Source organism: Panthera onca, chromosome C1, assembly GCF_046562875.1.
Source record: "Panthera onca isolate mPanOnc1 chromosome C1, mPanOnc1 haplotype 2, whole genome shotgun sequence".
NCBI lineage: Eukaryota > Metazoa > Chordata > Mammalia > Carnivora > Felidae > Panthera > Panthera onca.
In genome coordinates, this window is record NC_138346.1 from 173,778,526 (window position 1) to 173,798,577 (window position 20,052).

Genomic DNA, 20,052 nt, shown 5'->3' on the forward strand with positions numbered 1-20,052 from the left:
GAGAAATACAAAGAGGATTTGGACAATAATTATAGTGAAGAACTGGCCTTAACAAATCTGAAAGCAGACCGCAAGTCTATAATTAATCAAACAGTGTAATACCAGTACAAAACGACATGGGCAGAAAAATGGAATACAATGAACATACGAACTAGGTCCCATTTTACACTCAAATCACATGTATAATAACGGTGACATCACAAATCACTGGAAAGGGAAAAGAGAAGTGAGGATGGGGTCAGGAGGACAGGAAAACTGTAACTGTCTTTAACTATCATTGGCTGAAAGAGGAATCCTCCCAGGTTAGGCTTCGAAGGCCGAATGAGACCAAAAGGGCACCAAGGAAGGGAGATTTCTGTTCAATAAATTAAAAAAGCATCAAAGCTGTCAGCCTCATCCAAAGAGGGATGCAGCCGCCCCCAGAAAGTACACACAGGATCTGCTTATTCAATTTATGGGAACTAGCACAAAATGATAACGTGGAGCTCCTTGTTCAAAAGTGTTAGGACTTTCAAGATGGAGGCAGCAGAGCATGAAACCAAACATGGTTGGGGACCATGTGGCTGCATCCGCCTTGGGGGCAAGTTTCCCATCACAGGGAAACAGGGACTGGAGGAAGCCTTGGTGTGGGCACCGACAGTCAAATGGCTTCAAGTACAAGCCATCGTCTCTGATAAAGAGATGAATTTCTCCATTTAAGTTAAGCAATGAGGACCATTCCCCTTATTCTTACATTTTCATTAAAGTTAAGAAGTAGGACATAGACACCCCCTCAGGCTGCCACTTCAAGACTTCCTTCCTTCCCCACTGAATTGCCTGGAACCATGCCAGTTTTAAAACTCTCATTATATATTGCCAAAATATAAAGCATTATTTTGCATCTTGTGACTTTACTGTTTTCACAGCATTTCCACTCACATTACTTCTTTTGATCTTAATAGAAAAGCATTATTTTGTCCATTTGCCTGAAAGGAAAGTCAAACCCAGGGAAGTTCTGATGTGCCCACGTCACACAGCTGATGAACTGCCACCCAGGCTCTTCCGATGCTAAGTCATCCCATTATTTATTTATCTGTCCTTCCATCAGTCCTAACACCTGCTCTGTACGAGGCCCTGGAGACCCAACAGCTCTTGGCCTTGGGAGCTCATGGTTTAGTGAGGAAGACTGCCAAGAAAACAAGTTCCACCATAGCATGAGATGAGTAAAATAACAGAAGTGAGTACATACAACAGAATGCTGAACTCGGTCTCAAGGGACCAAGGGCAACTTCACAGAGAAAGCAGCCATTGAGCAGGTTTCGAAGGGCAAAACTGAGTGTTTCCCATTGCACACCTCAATTAAACAGACACAAAGAAAGGCACAAGCTTCACTGCATTCTCAAGGGAATTTTTCTGGCTAAAAAGATTCTCACCCAGTTTATTTAATCCCACCAATGCGAACCTGTACAACAGGGAGCCATTTGTAGAGACCAACTTCCCTTGTAAGTGGTCCTGGGTTAGGAAGGGTTCCTAACAGTCAGGAATTCAACAGTATAAATTGTAACAGTCAGGAGCCCAGTGATAGTCCACACCAGAGATGCACTTTCCAAGCATTGGCAAATGTAATGCATCTCCTTTGGACCTCACAGTCACCTGGCTAGATTGGTGGGGCAGGATTCTATTCATGGTTCATAGATGGCAATCACATGGAACATGTCTAGAACCTGTTCTGGGCCATCCACTAACAGGTATCAGAACCCATGTGGCTTACTTACTACTTCAAAGCTCTATCCACTTGCCCCATGAGGAAGCTAAGAGCCCTGCTTAATCTCCAAGGAAAAGAGGCCTCTCCATTCCTCAGCATTCCTAACTCTCTCCATCTTTGTAGTTCAGTTTACTTCTAGCACAAATATGACTGAATGACTGACAGTGTCTGCTGCCTGCCTGTCAATCCTAGTAACTGACCTGAGATATTACCTAGGGAACTCTAGCACCACAACAGATTTCTATCAAATACTTGGCCAACAAAGGAGTGTATTGCTATAATGAGTCTACATCAGATAGAGCAGGGCTAGGATAAGAACAAAAGAGCCACAATGACATGTGTTGTATTTGTTAAGAGCAGTGTGAATGTGATGATGAATGACCGTATTCTAGCTTTGGTTCCACCACTCACTGCCTGTAGGTGGGTGCCTTGGGTGACTCTTGGCCTTAGTTTTCTTTTATGGAAAATGGATTTAAGATTACCTACCTAATTAGGTAGCCTGCAGCATCGCAAATGTACATCCAAGTCAAACAAACTCGACTTCAGTCTTTCCTAAGCACCTACTCTGGGCACACTGTTGAGCTGCGTGCCATGGGAAGACACAATGCCTTGTCAATCCTAGCTGTTCCCCACAGTCCCTGGCAGAGCACACAGCCACAGTTTTTGTGACTGGTGTTTTGCTAAACTGAGATGAACTGAGTCTATTGTCCAAGTGAAGTTCAAATTTCTCATACAAATGAAATAGAACCAATCATTGGGCAAATGGTCTGTCTGTACCATTGTTTCTCAAAAGGTTTATGGTGAAGGACCAGGTTTTTAATCTCAATCTGTGGCCGACACACACTTTTGTAAAACACAAAATCACATGATTGGATGCAATGGAAATGCCAAATTGCTATAAAATCTCTCAGCATTCACTCTCAATTTCTGAACTTATCTCAGCAAGGACCCATAACAGTTGGCAGGCTGACACCAAGCTGACACCAGTACATACTCTGAGAGTCACTAGTTTATGTGATTCCAAAACCCTCATCATCTGGAAATCCCAGAATGACTGAGAAAATTGGCAAGTTTTGTTAAGCATTTAATAATGATGATGAGAGTATCATCTTCCAAGTGTTTCCTATGTTGAAGGCACTGTGAATTATAGAAATGAGCCTAATCCTATCTTTTCATTGAGGAGACTAGTGTTTAGTGAGGGAGACTGATTAGTGCACATGTCAGTTCTTTTTGTCCATAGCTTGAATGGAGCAAGACAAGGTATCATTGGCAGTAGAAAACACAGGGGCTCTGGAAGTTATACAGCTCTTAGTATAATCCCTGCACTATTTAGCATCTATGTGAAATAGAGCAAGTGGCCCCCACCTCTCAGAGCCTCAGTTTCCTGATCTGGATGTAAGAGGCCCTCCATAAAGTATGGTTGTTTTTTCAGATGTACAGTGGCTTGTTATGGTGTTAGTGTCATGGAAAGAGGCAACTGAGTGGTTTGTCACAGGCTCAAATGAGGGGTACCAGAGAGAGAAAAGTTCAGTGTAGTAAAAGGCCTCAAGTCTGCATTATTAAGAGCATCTGAAGGATGTGAAATATCTTGGCTTGAAGGAGAAATGATTCAGAGGGCAATAGAGTTGCCTTCATTTCAAAAGAGCTATTACATGGAAACGAGCATAGGCCTCTTTTGGGTGGCCCCAAAGCATGGAACCACAGCCAATAAAAAAAATGTAGAGAAGTTTCTGGCAGCCAGAGTCTTCCAGAGATGGTAGGGGCTGGCTTGACTGGAGTGAGCTGTAACCAATACGTAGAGCCTGTGTGCATTGTCAGAAGAGCCTACAGCAGGTAAGCCTAGTGTCAGATCAAAGATGGGTTTAGGTGGTTTCCAGGTGTTGCTGGACCTGCCTTTACAATTCTGAAAATTCAGGAATCAAATTTCTCATGGTGCAAAGAGTCTCCTCAGACTTCTTTGAGTTTCGGCATTTAAGGTAGGACAGCTGGAAAGATGTCAATTTGTCAGAACTGCTAAAATAGTAGCGTGTGCCAAAAAATGGTCCTCATGTCCCTTTTATTTGTCTAGCCCTGAATAGTATATGAAACGTCTTCACGCATTGCCTTGCCCACAACTCTGAGAGGTAAGTGTTATTACTACCCCCAATTTACAGATGAAACAACAGCACAGAGAAGCTCCTAGCTCAGTAAAGAACACTCATCCCATAAGTTAGAGACCTGGGGCTCAAACGCAACGCACTGGACCCCAATCCCTAACTCTTCTCACTGCCCAGACTCCTCTCATCCTTCCCAAGACTCAGTGTCCTTATCCTAGGAAACTATTTCTACCCGAGCACCCAGACTGCTTGTGAAGGTCAGATGGGGCAAGGCATTTGAAAATACTTTGAACAGTTGGAATGATTTCTTTCCTTCCTTCCTCCCTCCCTCTCTTGTTCTCTTCTTCCCTTCCTTCCTTAAATGTTTACTGAACAGATTTAATGTTCCAGGCACTATGACAATCCGTTGGGATGCCAAGATGCATAATATACAGCCTTTGCCTTCAAGGAGCTGCCAGGCTTGGCTGGGGGATTACAGACATGTTCAAGAAAAAAAATCACAAAGTGTGTCAATAGTGCAAAAATAAAAATGTATATGATGGAGATTGCTCAGAGGTAGGGGTGATTAATTCAGATTGGGGAGTGGAATCATTAGAGAAGTCTTCTTGGAGGAGGTGACATCTGAACTAGGTTTGGAAGAAAGACTTGCAGTTCACCAGGAAGATGGTGTTGGGATGATGTTTGGACAGGGAGGAAAAAAGGAACATCTAAGGCATAAAGATTTGGAGCAGCATGGTATATTCAGAGGCCTGGAAGCAATGCAGTAGAGCTAGGATGTTGACTAAGAACCAGGAATGGTAAGAGATGGGACAAGAGGTCAGAAAGGTCAGTAGGAAGATTCAGTGCCAGTGTAAGGAGATTTGGTTTTATCCTAAGAGCAATGGGGAATTTCTATAGTGGTTCAATCAGAGAAGAGATATGGTCAGCGTTTTAGAACTAGCACTTGGGTATCAAAATGCAGAATGGATAAGAGGGGGAGGCTACTGTTCTCAATTCTCCTCTTCCAAGTCCCCAAATCTATTCTCAGCCCTTCTCTGCCCAGCTCTGCATCCCAGGAGGCCAGCCCCACTGACTGCACCTTCTGAACTCCCTTGAACCAGCTGGCTGGGTTCAAATAATGGGAAACACCAGCAAGAAGGGAGTTAGATGAAGGAGAATTGTGTGATTTCTTCCTTGCTCCCTGGTATTTCCCAATGGGCAGCCCTTTTTCCATAGTTCTAGTCCTCAGTAGGCTTCAATATCTTCATTTCTTCCCCTTGTGCCTTCAGTCCTATAGGTGGTAACAGCTTCCAGTAGTTGCTAGCCTCCAGATGCCTCCATTAATCTAGCCCTCACCTCTCTGGTAGTCCCTCCATTAATGGTCCTTAGTTTGAACCATGTGAGATGAGTTCTTCTTCCAGCCATGATCCTTAATGATACTGGGAATCGAGGTTAGAGGTCTGGATAGAGGCAGAGCCATTGCAGTGATCTACAAGAGATTAGAGAGAGGGGTGCAGAGGTAGTAGTGATGAAGAAAGGGAGCAAAGTGGGAATTCTTCCAAGGGGGAAGCCATGGGTCTTGACTTCAGATTGTTCAGGGTGTCCAGGAGGGGGAATTCCTATAGGACTGAGTGGGGGGTGGGACACTCCCCATAATGGAGAACTCTGGAGGAAAAGCAGGTTCCAGTGGACTGATGAGATCAGTTTTGAGTTTGAGGTGCCTGTGGGACATCAGGAGGAGATGTCCAGGAGACTGGTGGACCAGAAGGTCTGGCCTGGAGATTCAGCCAAGGCACCAGGAGCATAGAGCTAAGAGTTAGGGTCCATTGACAACTGAAAAATGCACTAAACTTGCCACTGGCTCATCTCCATGGTTGTGTTAATAATTACTGATACTTAAAGAAGTAGACTTATAATGATCTAAAATCTCATAGAAGACTGTGTTCAGAAACTGCCTGCCTTGTACCTTGATTAATTACCCTCCTCTTAAAGATGTAGGGGTTTGTTTTTCAAATCCACAATTTTCCCTGGCATTCCATTTAGTCATTCCTATTTTTCACCACCAGATTGTTTGCTGGGGAAAAGAACAAAAACAGCAACAGATGTCTTTGTTTTGGGGTTTTGCAAAACTCTCTGGTTAAGATAACACTTTCAATTAAAGAAGTTGTATCATCCAAATACCATATGCCGACAAGCCCTCATTTGCAAAAATCACCTGCTTTCAGAAATTGATGAGTCCTCTCAAACTACCACCCAGTAGCTAAGATGGGCCTCTAAACAGGTCCCTTCCTCTCTCCTCTGGATTCTGAAAGCTTCAGTCCAAAAAGGCAAAGTCAAGAGGGTATTCTCGGACTTGTCCTCAGGCCTCTGCAGACATTCTTCACCAATTCCTCAGTCTTCATGCACACACACACACACACACACACACACACACACACACACTTGTATATATGTAGCCTGTGCTATTCACTGTATATAATGGCCTGGAACATTTTAGATTTAAGACACTCAGCAAATCCTGTGGAACAAATTAATTCATTTCTCCTTTCCTTGCTTCATCCCTCTCTGATTCTTTGCTTCCCCTATAGCTTCACATTTTCTGAGACTTCTGTGCTGCACAGTTGCTAAGCACTGAAAGCACAAAGATAATTAAACAGACGCCCCGTCCTCACGATACCCACAATCTGGAAAGGAGTTGGCACAAAACAGCTCCAATCCCAGGAATTCTGTGAGCTCCCTGAAGGCAGGAACCAGTCCTAATCCCTGGGTAGCCCCTTTTCCACACAGTGCTGGGACTTCAGCAGGCATTCAGTGACTGTTGAGTGAAATGTTTGTTCAATGAAACAGTTTCCATCCAGACAAGCAAGAGCCATGCTGCAGAAGCACAGGGAAACCCATGCTACAATTCTGAGTGAGAGTGAGCCAGGAAGGACTCGTGAAACAGCGGGATGTACACCCAGTGCTGAAAAGGATGGAGGAAGGCAGGAGGGCAGGGCCTGCTGGGCTGTGGGAAGCACTTCAGCCAAAGCATGGAGACATGACAGTGTTTACGACCGAAGTGACTGCAGTGGTGAGCAGTCCAGTTTGGTCACCACATCTGGTGAGAGGAGCGTTCCGCATGATGGGAGTCCCATTACAGAGGACCGTTAATGCCTGCTTAGCATCTGGTCCTTGTTAGACACTGGGAGCTATGTCACACTGTGATAAATATAAAGTGGTAACTCATCTAGCTCAAGCCTATTGTAATAGATGCACCTCACTCCAACCTGTGCTGTGAGTATTGGGTAAAAGTCTTGTCTTGCCAAGAAGACTAGGTGGCTCAGTTGGTTAAGCATCCAACTCTGGATTTCCGCTTAGGTCAGGATCTCACAGTTTATGGGATCAAGCCCTGTGTCGGGCTCTGTGCTGACAGTAGGGAGCCTGTTGGGGTTCTTTTTCTCCCTCCCTCTGCCCCTCCCCTGCTTGTTATCTCTCTCTGTCTCTCTCTCAAAATAAATAAACTTAAAGAAAAAGTCTCATCTTCCCTATTTGAGCGTAAGCAATATCAGAATGGGAATGGGATTCAATATTGAAGGAATACTCTGCTGGATATTCTCCATTTGCCCATGCAGATCCACTCTTACTACTTCTCCATCTGGCTCTGTGTTCTAGGATGCTGACCTTATAAACGTCCTCATAAAGTTTCCCTTGCCCTCTGGCTCTCAGCTGGGTTTGGCCAATAGAAGCCACCAGTAGGAAATGAGAAAGTAAGAAGAGAGTAAGGATGGCATATTGGTTCCCCTGGCTCCTTCTGTGTCCGGTTGCTGTGGGTTGGCTATATTCCTCTACCAAAGGCCACAGCTCCTGAAAAGTGGCCCCCTCTATTTGGCTACCCTCTTCTGGTTCCATAACTGACTAGCTTCTCTCAGACTTCATTCCTCATGTGGACATTTGGATAATGATTCCTACTACATAACGTAATTGTAAGGATTAAACAAGATTATATTCACAAAGTAGCCAGAATAGAACAGGAGTTTTATAAATAATAGTAGGCTTATTTTAGACAGAATATATATATATATATATATATATATTCTATATATATATATATTCTGGTTAGTAACAGTGTTGAAAACCCACATGGACAGAAGATAGCCTCAACTGAGCACTCTTCTCTTACAAATTACTGCTCCAAACATACAGACAGATGTACATACAATTCCTTATGAGTTCAATGAAGCTGTCAGTGCTTAAACTTTCTTGTTAGGCTATTCCTGTTTCTCCCACTTGGCCAACTCAGATGTTCTATGTTGGAGATTGTGCAGGTGGAAGGGCTGTGGCAAGAGGGAGAAAGAAGGCAAAGAACATATTTGAAAGCTGCTATGTTCTCTGTACTCCCATGTCCCCTATGTCATTAAATTTTCACAAGAGCACACATAACACGGGCACTGATTTTCACTGATGAACTTGGTTAAGTTGAGAGAAGTGAAGGGCTTTGCTCAAAGCCATACAATGAGTGAAGAGTGAAATTGGGCTTTGAGCCTAGGTCTTCTGGTCCCCAAGTCACACTCAGCCCTCCTAGTGCCTCACTGCACAGTCTAGACCACTTCTTACAGCCAGACAGGTGGAATGCTTATGTGTTTGTCTCTTTAAGCTCAAACTTCTTTGGCTGGAAGCAGCAAATCGTTCCAAGACACGTGAGAGTTACTCACTTAGGAGTGAGCCACAGGTCTTTCCTGGCTGGTTGTGCCAACCCTTCTCTTTTAATTGTTTCTGGGGGGGGGGGGGGGGGCGGGGAAAACTCCTCGTTAATGGAATCCCAAAAAAGAATGTTATGGTGACAAAGCAGGGAGAAAGCTCAGACAATGGGAGGAAATGTTGAAAGATTCCCTTTCATCTCCTAGCGGCAGTTTGGGGCTGCACACATCCACTCATGGGAACAGACTCCCACGATGAGAAGCAAAGCTGCCCCACGATGAGAAGCCCACATTTTGTGAGTGCATAGTTCCTCTTCCTTCCGTTTTTTAAAAATATTTTTCTAACCAGGTCTCCGGAATTGAATATAAACACTGCAAGTGTTGTTTCATCCTTTCCAAAACAGCATTTCACTCTCCAGCCCCTCTCTAACGCCCCTGGTGAGAATTTGAGTATCTAGATAAATGGATCCGAGCCTTTGAAATCTTGGGAAAAAGAGGTGTGACATAACAAAACACATAAGCTCTGTTCTGGTTCTGTTTCATCTCCAAAGCAACTCTGTGAGAGCGAGCCTGAGGGAAAATAGGACGGGGCTCTGATTTGCTCTTCACTGGTCGAGGAGGCTCAGCTGTGCTGAGAAAATGAGGCATTGTGAAGAAAATGGATTTGGACCGAAAAGCCCGGCTTTTGAGTCCTGGCTCCTGCATTTATTAGCAAGTGACTCAACCCATCTGACTCTCAGTTTCTCTAGCAATGCAATGGGGACAATGACATCCACCCCTCAGAACCGTTGTGAGGATTCAAAAAATCTCTGCCCTGTGCTTCCGTGAGTCTCCAGGCTGGTCTCTTCTGGGCGGGGGCTGGAGCTGGTTAACAGATGGTAGCAACCCCACTGACACCCCCACAGGCATTTCCGACAGGAAACCGTGAGCTCCTTGAAACAGCTGGCTGTTACCCAGAAGTAACCCCAAGTTGGGTTGAATTTTGGGGTTGAAATTTGGGGTTCCATAGTTACTGAGAGGCTGACTACAGAAGTTCTCAGACTACAGAAGTTCCCCCAACTCGATGGGTCCACCACTCTCTTTTTCATTTTTATTTATTTTTTGATTTAAGAAAAGAGATTGGGGGGCGCCTGGGTGGCTTGGTCAGTTAAGTGTCTGACTTCGGCTCAGGTCATGATCTCATGGTCCGTGAGTTCGAGCCCCGCGTCGGGCTCTGTGCTGACAGCTCGGAGCCTGGAGCCTGTTTCGGATTCTGTGTCTCCCTCTCTCTATGCCCCTCCCCTGTTCATGCTCTGTCTCTCTCTGTCTCAAAAATAAATAAACTTTAAAAAAAAATTTAAAAAAAAAAAAAGAAAAGAGATTGGGCATGAGTACAATAACACAGATGTTCTAGGGAGTGGGAGCTGAGACGAGTGAGGAGGGAAGAACCAGTGTGAGAGTTGCTGGAGAGACCAGACCGGCTGGAGGAGCTGGCTGAGCCAACAGAAGCCCTTTAAAACCTGGCTCAGGCACCACCTCCTCCAGGAAGGCTTCCCTGACCACCTTCCCACAGGATGATTTAAGTGTCCTTCAGGGTGAGCAAATAAAGCAAAGCAAAACAAAACAAAACAAAACAGGGGTCCTTCAGGGTGTTCCACAAACCTCCCGTGCTCACCTCCATCATAGCCTTGATACACAGAGCACTGTAAGTTTCCATTTGTTCTCTGTGTGAACTAGTGATGAGATCTTATTAATCTTGGGAACCCAACTGACACAGTGCTTGGCACACAGTATTTTGCCTGAAGTGGTAAATGCTATCGAAAGAACAGGTGTCTAACTGATTGAGCCTGAGCTCCCCTCCCCCAGTGGTCCTATCCTTCACGGGGACATAGCCAAGGGCAATGTTCAATATTGGGTGGATGGTGACTATGTGGGGGCGTGGAAATCATCACATCCATGCTTCTGTCAGTACAGGATGAGTAGGAAAAGCATGAGACCACACCTCCCCTCCCCTTCCTCCTGCCCCTGCCAAGGAAAACTAGACTCTGCAGCAGGGTTCCAACCCATGAGTTCAAGTCTGACCTTTACCCCAGGAAGAAACTGAGGTGTCAAGCAGGGAAACTGAGGCAGATGTCCAGAAATTTAGACTAGGGCAATAAAAATGTCCCTTGGCCCAAACAGCTGACACTCCTGACAGTCAACTAAAAGAACACAGGGCAGCAGAAGGAGACATGGGGAATGTCTTCATCAAAATGACACTAACACAGCAAAAGTACCCCCGCCCTGTCCAAAAGTTATCAGCATAGATCTCTGGGGAGCTATGTTTTTATTAACTTCCTCTATGGGACTGTGTTATTTAAGGCAACCATAAAAAAGAAAATCACTTCATTCTGAAATTCTCTCCCAATGCCAAAGATGCAAGATCATCCGGGGACTTAAACGGAAGTCTCCAGGGTAAGACCTGTGTGAAAATCAAAGACCAAAAGCTGACTCTGATGGGGTCCTCGTTTGTCTGGGTTCCTCTCCTATGTGAGCAAGATGGACCCTGGGCAGAGGCGGGCAGGCAGCCTGCTCAAGAGAAAGTATGTGGGGAGTCCGGCTGAAGGTTTCCCTTGAACACTCCCAGCCAAGGGGAGTGAAAAAGGCAGGAATGCGAGTTATTTCTGGGAAGAGCTTCATGACCGTTGACAAGTATAGACCAAGATTTCTCAACTCGACACGAGGGGCAAAATCACGGCCCCTCGCTTCTTCCCCAGTGAGGAACTACTGGTACAGATGAACTATGAAGCTTATACCAAAAGTCTGAGCTTGGGTGTGGCTTCTCTCTTCACGTCTTGGACATATGAGAGACTCTGGACAACATAAGGCTCTGGTAACATCATGAGCACTATTATTATTAGCCTATAATCCACATTATTAGCCTATAATCTACATTATTAGCCTATAATCTACATCCAAAAAGACACCTGTAAAATTGAACCAGGTAGAGAGAGAGAGAGAGAGAGAGAAAAGAACTAAAATCACAGAATGCATGAAAAAAAACCCCACAGTACTCTGAATCTAACCCAAGAATAATATGAAATTGAGCACCAAATTTAATTCAAAGGTTTTGAAGCCAAGACAGAAAAAAAAAAATGGGAATCTTGGGGCATTTTATAGCTCTTGTTTTCTGATGAAAGGAAGCATACCTTTTTCATTTGTCAGAAGAAACCCACTTTCCTCCTGTAACTGAATTTTACAAGGGATTTATCGGAAGATCCTTGTAGAAGGATTATTAAAAAACAGAAGGACCAGACAAATAGCAGGAAGGCAACCAGCCTGGCAGAGAGGATTCAGGGCCCCATGTATCCTGGAAAAGAACAAAAAGCAACTTATTCATTTATGCAGCAAATTTCATTGAGCACTGTCTGCATGCCAGGCACCATATTAGATACAGGTGGCATATAGGTCTAAGAATTTTGGAGGTAGTCTATCTCTGAATAAGACCAAGAAAATTCTAGTTTCCTAGCGCTTACATTCTTGTTGGTTCAGAATCAACTATTTAATAGCTGTGGGTCTTCAAACATGTCATTCCATTTTGTGTGCCTCCATTTTTTCATCTATAAAAGAAGAGTAGTCCCCACCTACAGGACCCGATTGACACTCGGAAGTTTTACCTTCTTTGAATATTTGTTTAATCTTTACTTAGAAGAGAGAGAACATATTGGATGAAACAAGAGCTGAAAAGGAAGACTATGGCAGGTCTACCGTGTAGATTGTCTACACCACAGTGTACGTAGCAGGGCTCCTCTCTGTACATACACACACAGTATGTGTAAGCAGTGCACAACCTCACAAGCACGTGTAATGTGAAGTCCGAGGATGCCCCCCCCCCCCACCACATACTCCACTGAGCAAAACAAAGCTCCGCCATCATGTCGCCCACCCTCCAGGGAAGACAGTTCATCATGTTACCCACCCTCCAGGAAAGACAGTTCATCATGTCACCAACTCTCCAGGGAAGACAGTTCAGGCACCCCTGGGCTCAGTCTTCAGCCCAGGCAGCTTATCTGACTCTTTCTTCCATCCATATATTCTGCCTCAGAGAAGCTCTGGAAAATATACATCTGGAAAATATACATTGCGTTTCCAGGGGCGCTTAATGCTTAATGTCTCTTAAAGGCTGATGGCCTGGGTTACAGCATCCCAGGTTACTGGCCAGCTGGCTAGCTCTGCTTACCTCCGGGGCCTGGAGGGTTAAATGAAAATGAACGTGGAAAACACCTGGCAGGTAGGACCCACTCAACAACAAGAGATAGTCCTCACCATCACCCAGGACTGTTTGAGAAGTGAATGAGGTAAAACAGGGGAAGGTGGGGGATCTCTATTATCCAATGCCCAAAAGATTCTAGTAAGTATCATTATTGTCAATTCATCAGAGGCAGCAGCTTGGACAAAAAGCCCAACTATCAGCAAACTAGATAGTTAAGGCTCTGAATTTGCAGAACAAACGAAGGAGAACTGAGAGTCAAGGGCAACTAGAAATCCTTTGACATTTGCCAAGCTCTGGACATGCAGATTCCAAAGGAAACCATCCCCTTCCCCCATTCTCCCCACCTCCTCCACCCCAGCTTCCGCTGCCCAGCCAACATTATTTTCTGGACCCCTTTAATTTGGAGGCTTTTAGGGCCACATCCTGCCATCAATTTGGGGGCTGACTTCAATGAACATTCTGTGCGGGGCGGGAGAGGGGCAGGATGCAGCTTTCTCCTGGCGGGCCCTGATACAATAGGGTTTTCTACTGAGATCAATGGATTAATTGCGAACGCTCCGTTCGGGGCCATAAGGAGATGTATTGTTTTCCCACAGTCTGCAGTCAGGGCCAGGCTGGCCAAACTTCATTTTTGAAAAGTCAGGGAAAACAGTTTTGTAAAAAGGGGGTGGGGGTGGAGGGGCACGGGAGAGTAATTTTGCTCATCTCACTAAAGGTCAATAACAATTATAGTGAAAATTCAGAAGGCCCATTTGTTCTCTGACTGAGGCCCTGTCTGGAAAATTCCATCCAGAAACAATTTGCCGTCTCTCTTGCCGTCCCCCCCCCCCCCCCGCAAGGCTCTCTCTTGCTAATGCCACAAATGTTGAGAAGGGAGAAGTAACCAGGAAATTCTCTTTCTTACCCTTGGGAAGTCGAGGTAGGTATGTTGGCACCATTCCTTTCTCTATGGGGTTGTGGGGATGATTTCCTGGTAATGGATACAGCCCGGGCAGACAGGAATTAGGGGCCTAGCGCTGCCATTTAGCAGCTGATAAATTCGGGAAAATCCAACTCTCTGAGCATCCACAGTGCCATCTGTAAAATGGGAATAGTAATTTGGACCTCCCAGGATTACTAGGAAGATGATATGCAATGTGAAATGCAGTCTGCCCTGAAGCTGGTGCAGCTTAAAGGCAAGGCCAAATGCAGCCTAGAACAGGAGGCTCTGATCGGGGCATGTCCCTGTATGGGAATCTTCCAGGGGAAACCATTCTCACACCATCAAGACCACATCTGCTGCCCTAACATTCCAAGCCCTCCATTTCCTGCCCCTCTCATCCCTTTCCAGACTTATTTCCCTCTCCTCCTCACCCCATGCCCTCTTCTCTGCCTAATCTGCCCTTTCCTGTATGCTCTGGACTCTGGACTCTGAAATGCACCTGTTCCCACCTGCCCCAGTCTAAAATGAAGCATAATTGTCAAATTCTCCAAAACGTTTGATTCAGTCAGCTACGAGGCATTGATTCTCCTCCCCATACGTGCCTCACTGTTTTCACCCTGCCTTCAGAATGCCACGTCCTACCTAGATGTGGTTCTCCCAAACATTCATATACCCATGGAGCATTTAGAACCATGCTTAAGACCTCCAGCTCTGGGGTTAAGATCACCTGGGTTTGAAACTCAGTCTCACTTCTTGCTAGCTGTGGATCTTGGCCTTTCTGTGCCTTGACTTCCTCACTTGTAAATGGGGAATAATAACCAGAACTACCTCAGAGGTTTCTCGTAAGGCTAAGTGAGATGATACTTGTAAAATCCTTCAAAGAACATTTGGAACATAAGTGCTCAACAAATACTAGATAGTATTATTATTAAATACCTGGTCTGTTTCAAAGCCTAGGGATACGTTGATGAATAAAACATGCTTTCCTTCAACAGATATTTCTTACGTGCTTTCTGTATGCCAGGGATTGCTCTACTCTTGGAGGGAAGGGGAGAGAAGGGGAAAGATAATAAACTAGAAAAAGAAAATGGAGAAACAAGAAAAATAGAATCCTGTAAAAAGCGTCGTGTTGCAGGTTACACTAGATTGAAGTGACGGAAGGTAGCTGAAGATTTCTTTAGATGGGGGGCCAGACCGGGGAGGGTATCTTTGAAGAATGGCATTTAGGCTACAGAGGTGTCACGCCCTGGCAGGGGTGTGTATGGCACAGCACATCTTGATTCAGTGCTCCAGAGAGAGGGAACGGTCTGGTTCATCTCTGTCACTCCCTGAACCTTGTTCTGTGATCAGCGCACAGTAAATGGTGAACAGGGACACTGAATTCCAACTCTTAGCTCCTACTGCCGGGAGGGGTGAGCAAGGGCTCCTGGGAAGGGGTGGTTTGGGTGCAGATGTTGGATAGAGATATAGGGACGATGATGAGAATGAAATTGGATAATGTGTTGACTGGATGGCAATACACCCTCGTATCTTCACTAAGGAGCTGAGAAGTGTGAGTGCTGCAGCTTTAGGGTCAGGCAATGCTGGACATGCACCCCAGCTGGACGACTCATTGGCCTCAGAGCTTCACTCCCCTCTTCTATGAAACAGCGCCAATGGCACCTCCTTTCAGGGGCCACCTTATACATAGAGTGGCTACATGGGTAGGCTTCCCATAAATATTAACTCCCTCCCTGCACATCAGAGCCCTGAAACCAAGAACTGCATTCCTGGACTCAACACTGTATCAAAAATCTGTAGGAAAGAGTGGAATATTCTAGTGACCACTGGTTCATCTCCCATTCAAATGCCATAAAGTGTTTTTTTCAAGGGAAATAAAATTGTAGGAAAAAGGAGAATGTTTTAAAAAAATGCTCTCTTCTGCACTGCTCTCAAAAAAAAAAAAAAAAAAAGGAAAAAGAAAAGAAAAGAGAAAGAAAAAGATTGGCTTCCAGAACATCAAAAGCTCCTCAAAGAATCAACAATATTTTTTGATGATGGAAGTATGAATAATCAAACATATGGATTACATTTCCTTAAATTATGCAGAGCCTAAAATCCAGGAGGAAAGGGAGGGTGCTGGTAAAATGTTTTTCACATTTTATTAAAACCTCAAGGTCTGAGGAATACTTTTATGACTATTACACACACACACACACACACACACACACACACACACACATTTCCCCTCTCAAGAAAAAAATGAACACACTGAGCATCCTTTTTTCCTGCTCAAAGCTTTGTCTTTGCCCCGCTCAGCTCTAATTCCTCGGCACCAGCCTCACTCGTAGAAATAAGTGGGCCACAAGTGGGTCCGGCTTTCAAGCTCTGCCACCTGACCAGGGGTGTGACCTTGAGCAAGTCACTTACATTTTCAGAGCTTGCATTTCCTCTGTTGCTAAAAGGGACCACAGTCTCTACTTCACAGATAGTGGTTAGGTTACATGGTGAGAGACCCGTGAAGATGCCTTGGAAATTGTACAATGTCAGGTGGGCGGAAAGGATAGAAGTCCCTCTGGGAAGCCATTCCTGCCTCAACAGGCAGAAGAGCGCACTGGCGGTGGTTAGAGAAACTGACCGCCCTCCTTCAAACTCTTGCTCTGCTGATTCTGAGCTGTGTGTTCCTAGGCAGAAAACTAAGCCACTCTCTGTGTGCCCCATTTACTTATTAGCTAATGGGATGCTGCTGATAATAATAGTACTCACATGCATACGGTGGTAATGAGGATTAAATCAGTAAATATTTATCGAGCACTTAAGTTAGTGCCAGGGTTTGTTTAGCAAGACGGAGAGAACCTGAGAGGAAGGAAAGAAGAGAGGCAGGAGGGAGGAACAAAGGGAGGGAGGGAGAAAGTTAAGAAATGTCCCACTGAAGATCTCCTGTGCTAGAAATTCACCCTTCAGTTGTTGCTGTTAGGTATTGTCTTTTCCAGGAGGCCTTTTTGAAAATGCAAACACTCTTAAAAGCCAAGGCATAGCAATTCAGATTTAATGTTCTTTCATTGAGCACCTAATGTATGCAAGGTAGTGTATTGTGTTATTTAATTCTTTGGAAAATTTCTAACTCCTTGAAGAGTGGGGGTAGGGGAGGTGACAAGTGGGGGAAAAAAGAAAAGGGGGGGGGAGAGAAAGAGGAAGAGAGAAGAACCACTTCCCCACTGTGGCTTTGGCACTGGACAGATGTAGGTCCATATGTCTGCTCTGCCAGTTACTAACTGTGAACTTGGACAGGCGGGGGCAAATTCAGACGCCACTCCAAATTTGTCATTTTTACCCTTGAAAACGGGGATAGTGACAATAGGCTGTACTGGAGATAAAATGAAACACTGTGTGTAGAACATCTAATTTTCCTCCTCCCCAATGCCACACCTGTGTCCAGGCTTCCCGTGACTTACACGCACTGAGAACGGAAGTGCTAATGGCAGCATCTAGGGGATTGGAGTCAGATCTCTCAGAAGAGGAAATCAGTTTGCCATTAAACTTTCTCTGCACAATAAAAATGCACACACACACCCCCCCCCCCCCCGGCTTTTTTTGAAAACCATGCTCTGCTAACTCATAAGAAGCGCATTTCCTCCCCATGACATCTCTGATCAATTTCAGCCAGCAGTAACCAAGTGACTAACTCTGCCTGGAGAGGCAAAGAGCCAGAACTGGTGTTTGACTTCTCCCCAGCCTCTCAAGTGCAGAGATGATTCTTGCCAGATACTGGTCCTTGGAGGAAATGGGACAGAAATTCAGCCTTGGCTCCAGCACATCAACCAATAAAGGAGAAAGGGAAAAAGCTCAGTGAGAAAGACAGACTACAAAGCCCTCTTCCTGGATTCTGGCAGATGCCAAAGGAGGAATCAGTGAGTGAGTAATTCTGCAGCCTGGAGTCCAAAGTCTGCAGCCGGAGGTCTGTGCCAAGAAGACAACGCAGGGTTCGAGAGAGGTGGGTGGCTCCTGGGCCAGCCTCAGCCGGATGAGGGACAGCTCAGTGTGAGTCAGGGACCCGGTCTCTGCTCCAAGGGTCTCCTGCAGGCCACATCCATTCAGAAGGACCTCCCACAAAGGGAGCTTTTCCTTGCAGAGTTTCAGATGGCCTTGATCGGGGTGGTGTGTCATCAGTGAGAATTAAATGGAAATGATAGAAAAGTCCTGCGATCCCAGCTCAAGCCAGCACAAAACAGAATGCAGACAAGTCCGGGACGTAGGTACCAGGTTTGCGCCCACGGCCGTGGGCTGTCGAAGTCCCACACTGTAAATGACAACAGTTATCATTTACTGATGGCTTACCAGGTTCTGGCACCGTGCTAAGTGCAAGCCACTCCATAGCCCTTACGTGCAACTACTAAGCATTATGATCTCCAGAGGGCACAGGGAAGCTGGGAGAATATCAGGTAAACCATTTCCCCTCCCATTACCTCCTTCCGCGTTGCAAAATGGGTATGATCTCTGCCTACATTATGGGTGATTTCGAGAACTACACCACGGTGATTCAAAACCCAGACTTTTGAGCCAGAAAAATTGGGGTTTGTGACCCAACTCTGCCTCTAATTTGCTGTGTGACCTTGGGCAAGTCTCTTAGCCTCCTGACCTTCAGTTTCCTCATCTGTGATCATAAAAGAACGAGTCTCGAAGGATTAAGACAAAAATCAAATGAGGTAATGAATGAACCCGCTTCCTCATCTGTAAGCCAGAGAAAATACTATACAGCTTTCATTGTTATGAAAAGTAAATAATACTTAAAAATGGCTTAATAGAGGCACCTGGGTGGCTCAGTCGGTTAAGCGTCTGACTTCAGCTCAGGTCACCATCTCGCGGTCCGTGAGTTCGAGCCCCGCATCAGGCTCTGGGCTGATGGCTCAGAGCCTGAAGCCTGCTTCCGGTTCTGTGTCTCCCTCTCTCTCTGACCCTCCCCCGTTCATGCTCTGTCTCTCTCTGTCTCAAAAATAAATAAACGTTAAAAAAAAAATTAAAAAAAATGGCTTAATAAAGTATCTCTTGATGAGTCATGGTTATTACTACTACTGCTATTATTATTATTAGCATCAAATGATTCATTACAGGAAAAGTTATTGGTAAATTTTAAGATGTTGTTTTTGATAAAATTTATTACTTATTAAACTCAAGCAAGGCACTAAATGTGGTAATTAGTATTTTGATTATAGCTGCCATTTTTTAAAAAATCACTCTGATTTCTTTTTCATAAGAAGGTTAGGTTATATGGGGGTTTCTGACCTCAGATCCCTGGACTCAAAGGGACCTGGAGGGTGGTGAAGACAATGAGAGAGGGGTGTTTGGGTGGCTCAGTCGGTTAAGCGTCCGATTTCAGGTCAGGTCATGATCTCACAGTTCATGGGTTCAAGCCCTGTATGGGGTTCAATGATGACAGCTCGGAGCCTGGAGCCTGCTTCAGATTCTGTGTCTCCTTCTCTTTCTGCCCCTCCCCTGCTTGCACTCTGCCTCTCTCTCGAAAATAAATAAAAAAATAAATAAAATAAATATTAAAAAAAAAAATTAAAGACTTTAAAAAAAAAAGACAATGTGAGAAAGGTACCTAGAAGTGTTTTCAGCATACCAAAATACACTTGTCGATAATGCGACCTCTATAAACTTCCTAGAAAAACAGGTCTCTTTGCTGCAGACTGGGATTATAGTGGCTTGGTTTGCCTTCACTAGTTACTGCTATTCACCAAAATCTCCAGTTGGCTGAGTTGTGAATGGTAGCCTAGCTCTGTCAGTCCTACAGGGCTCTGGAGCCAGAATATCTGGTTTTCATCTGTGTGGCCTTTCTCTGGCCCTCAGTCTCTTCATCTGAGAATTGAGAATGACCATAGTGGATGATGACAGTATCTCCCCACAGGACTACTGGAAAGAATTATACATGCAAACATGTAGGGACAGCCTGGTCAAGAGTAATTATCCCATTCTATGAGCCTTAGGGGCCACTGTTCTCGATACTAGACTTTAGGAAACATCTTCCCAAGCTCAAACACGGCTCATCAATGGTAATGATTGGACGCATGCTCAGGGTGAGTTTCTGTGATAAGGAAGGAAGATAGGGAAGCCACTGGACAGTGGGCTATGTGGTATAGACATCATTCTTTTGGGTCTGGTCCACCACAATGTGAGATGGGTACCCTACTGAGGAGGAACCAAGGCTAAGAGGGGTCCCCAAGTCATGCGAACAGCAAGTAGAACCAGGATCCCAGTCCAGTCCTTCGGACCCCAACAGCACAAATTCTTAGATTACACCATGAGGATCCTAGGAGAAAATTAATTGAAAGGAGGCACTTCTTGGACAACCGGTGAATCGAGCCGTTAGCTTAGGGTCGCAAACATTTGGTGAAATGGGACATTCCTCCCCTTTCCTGATTTTA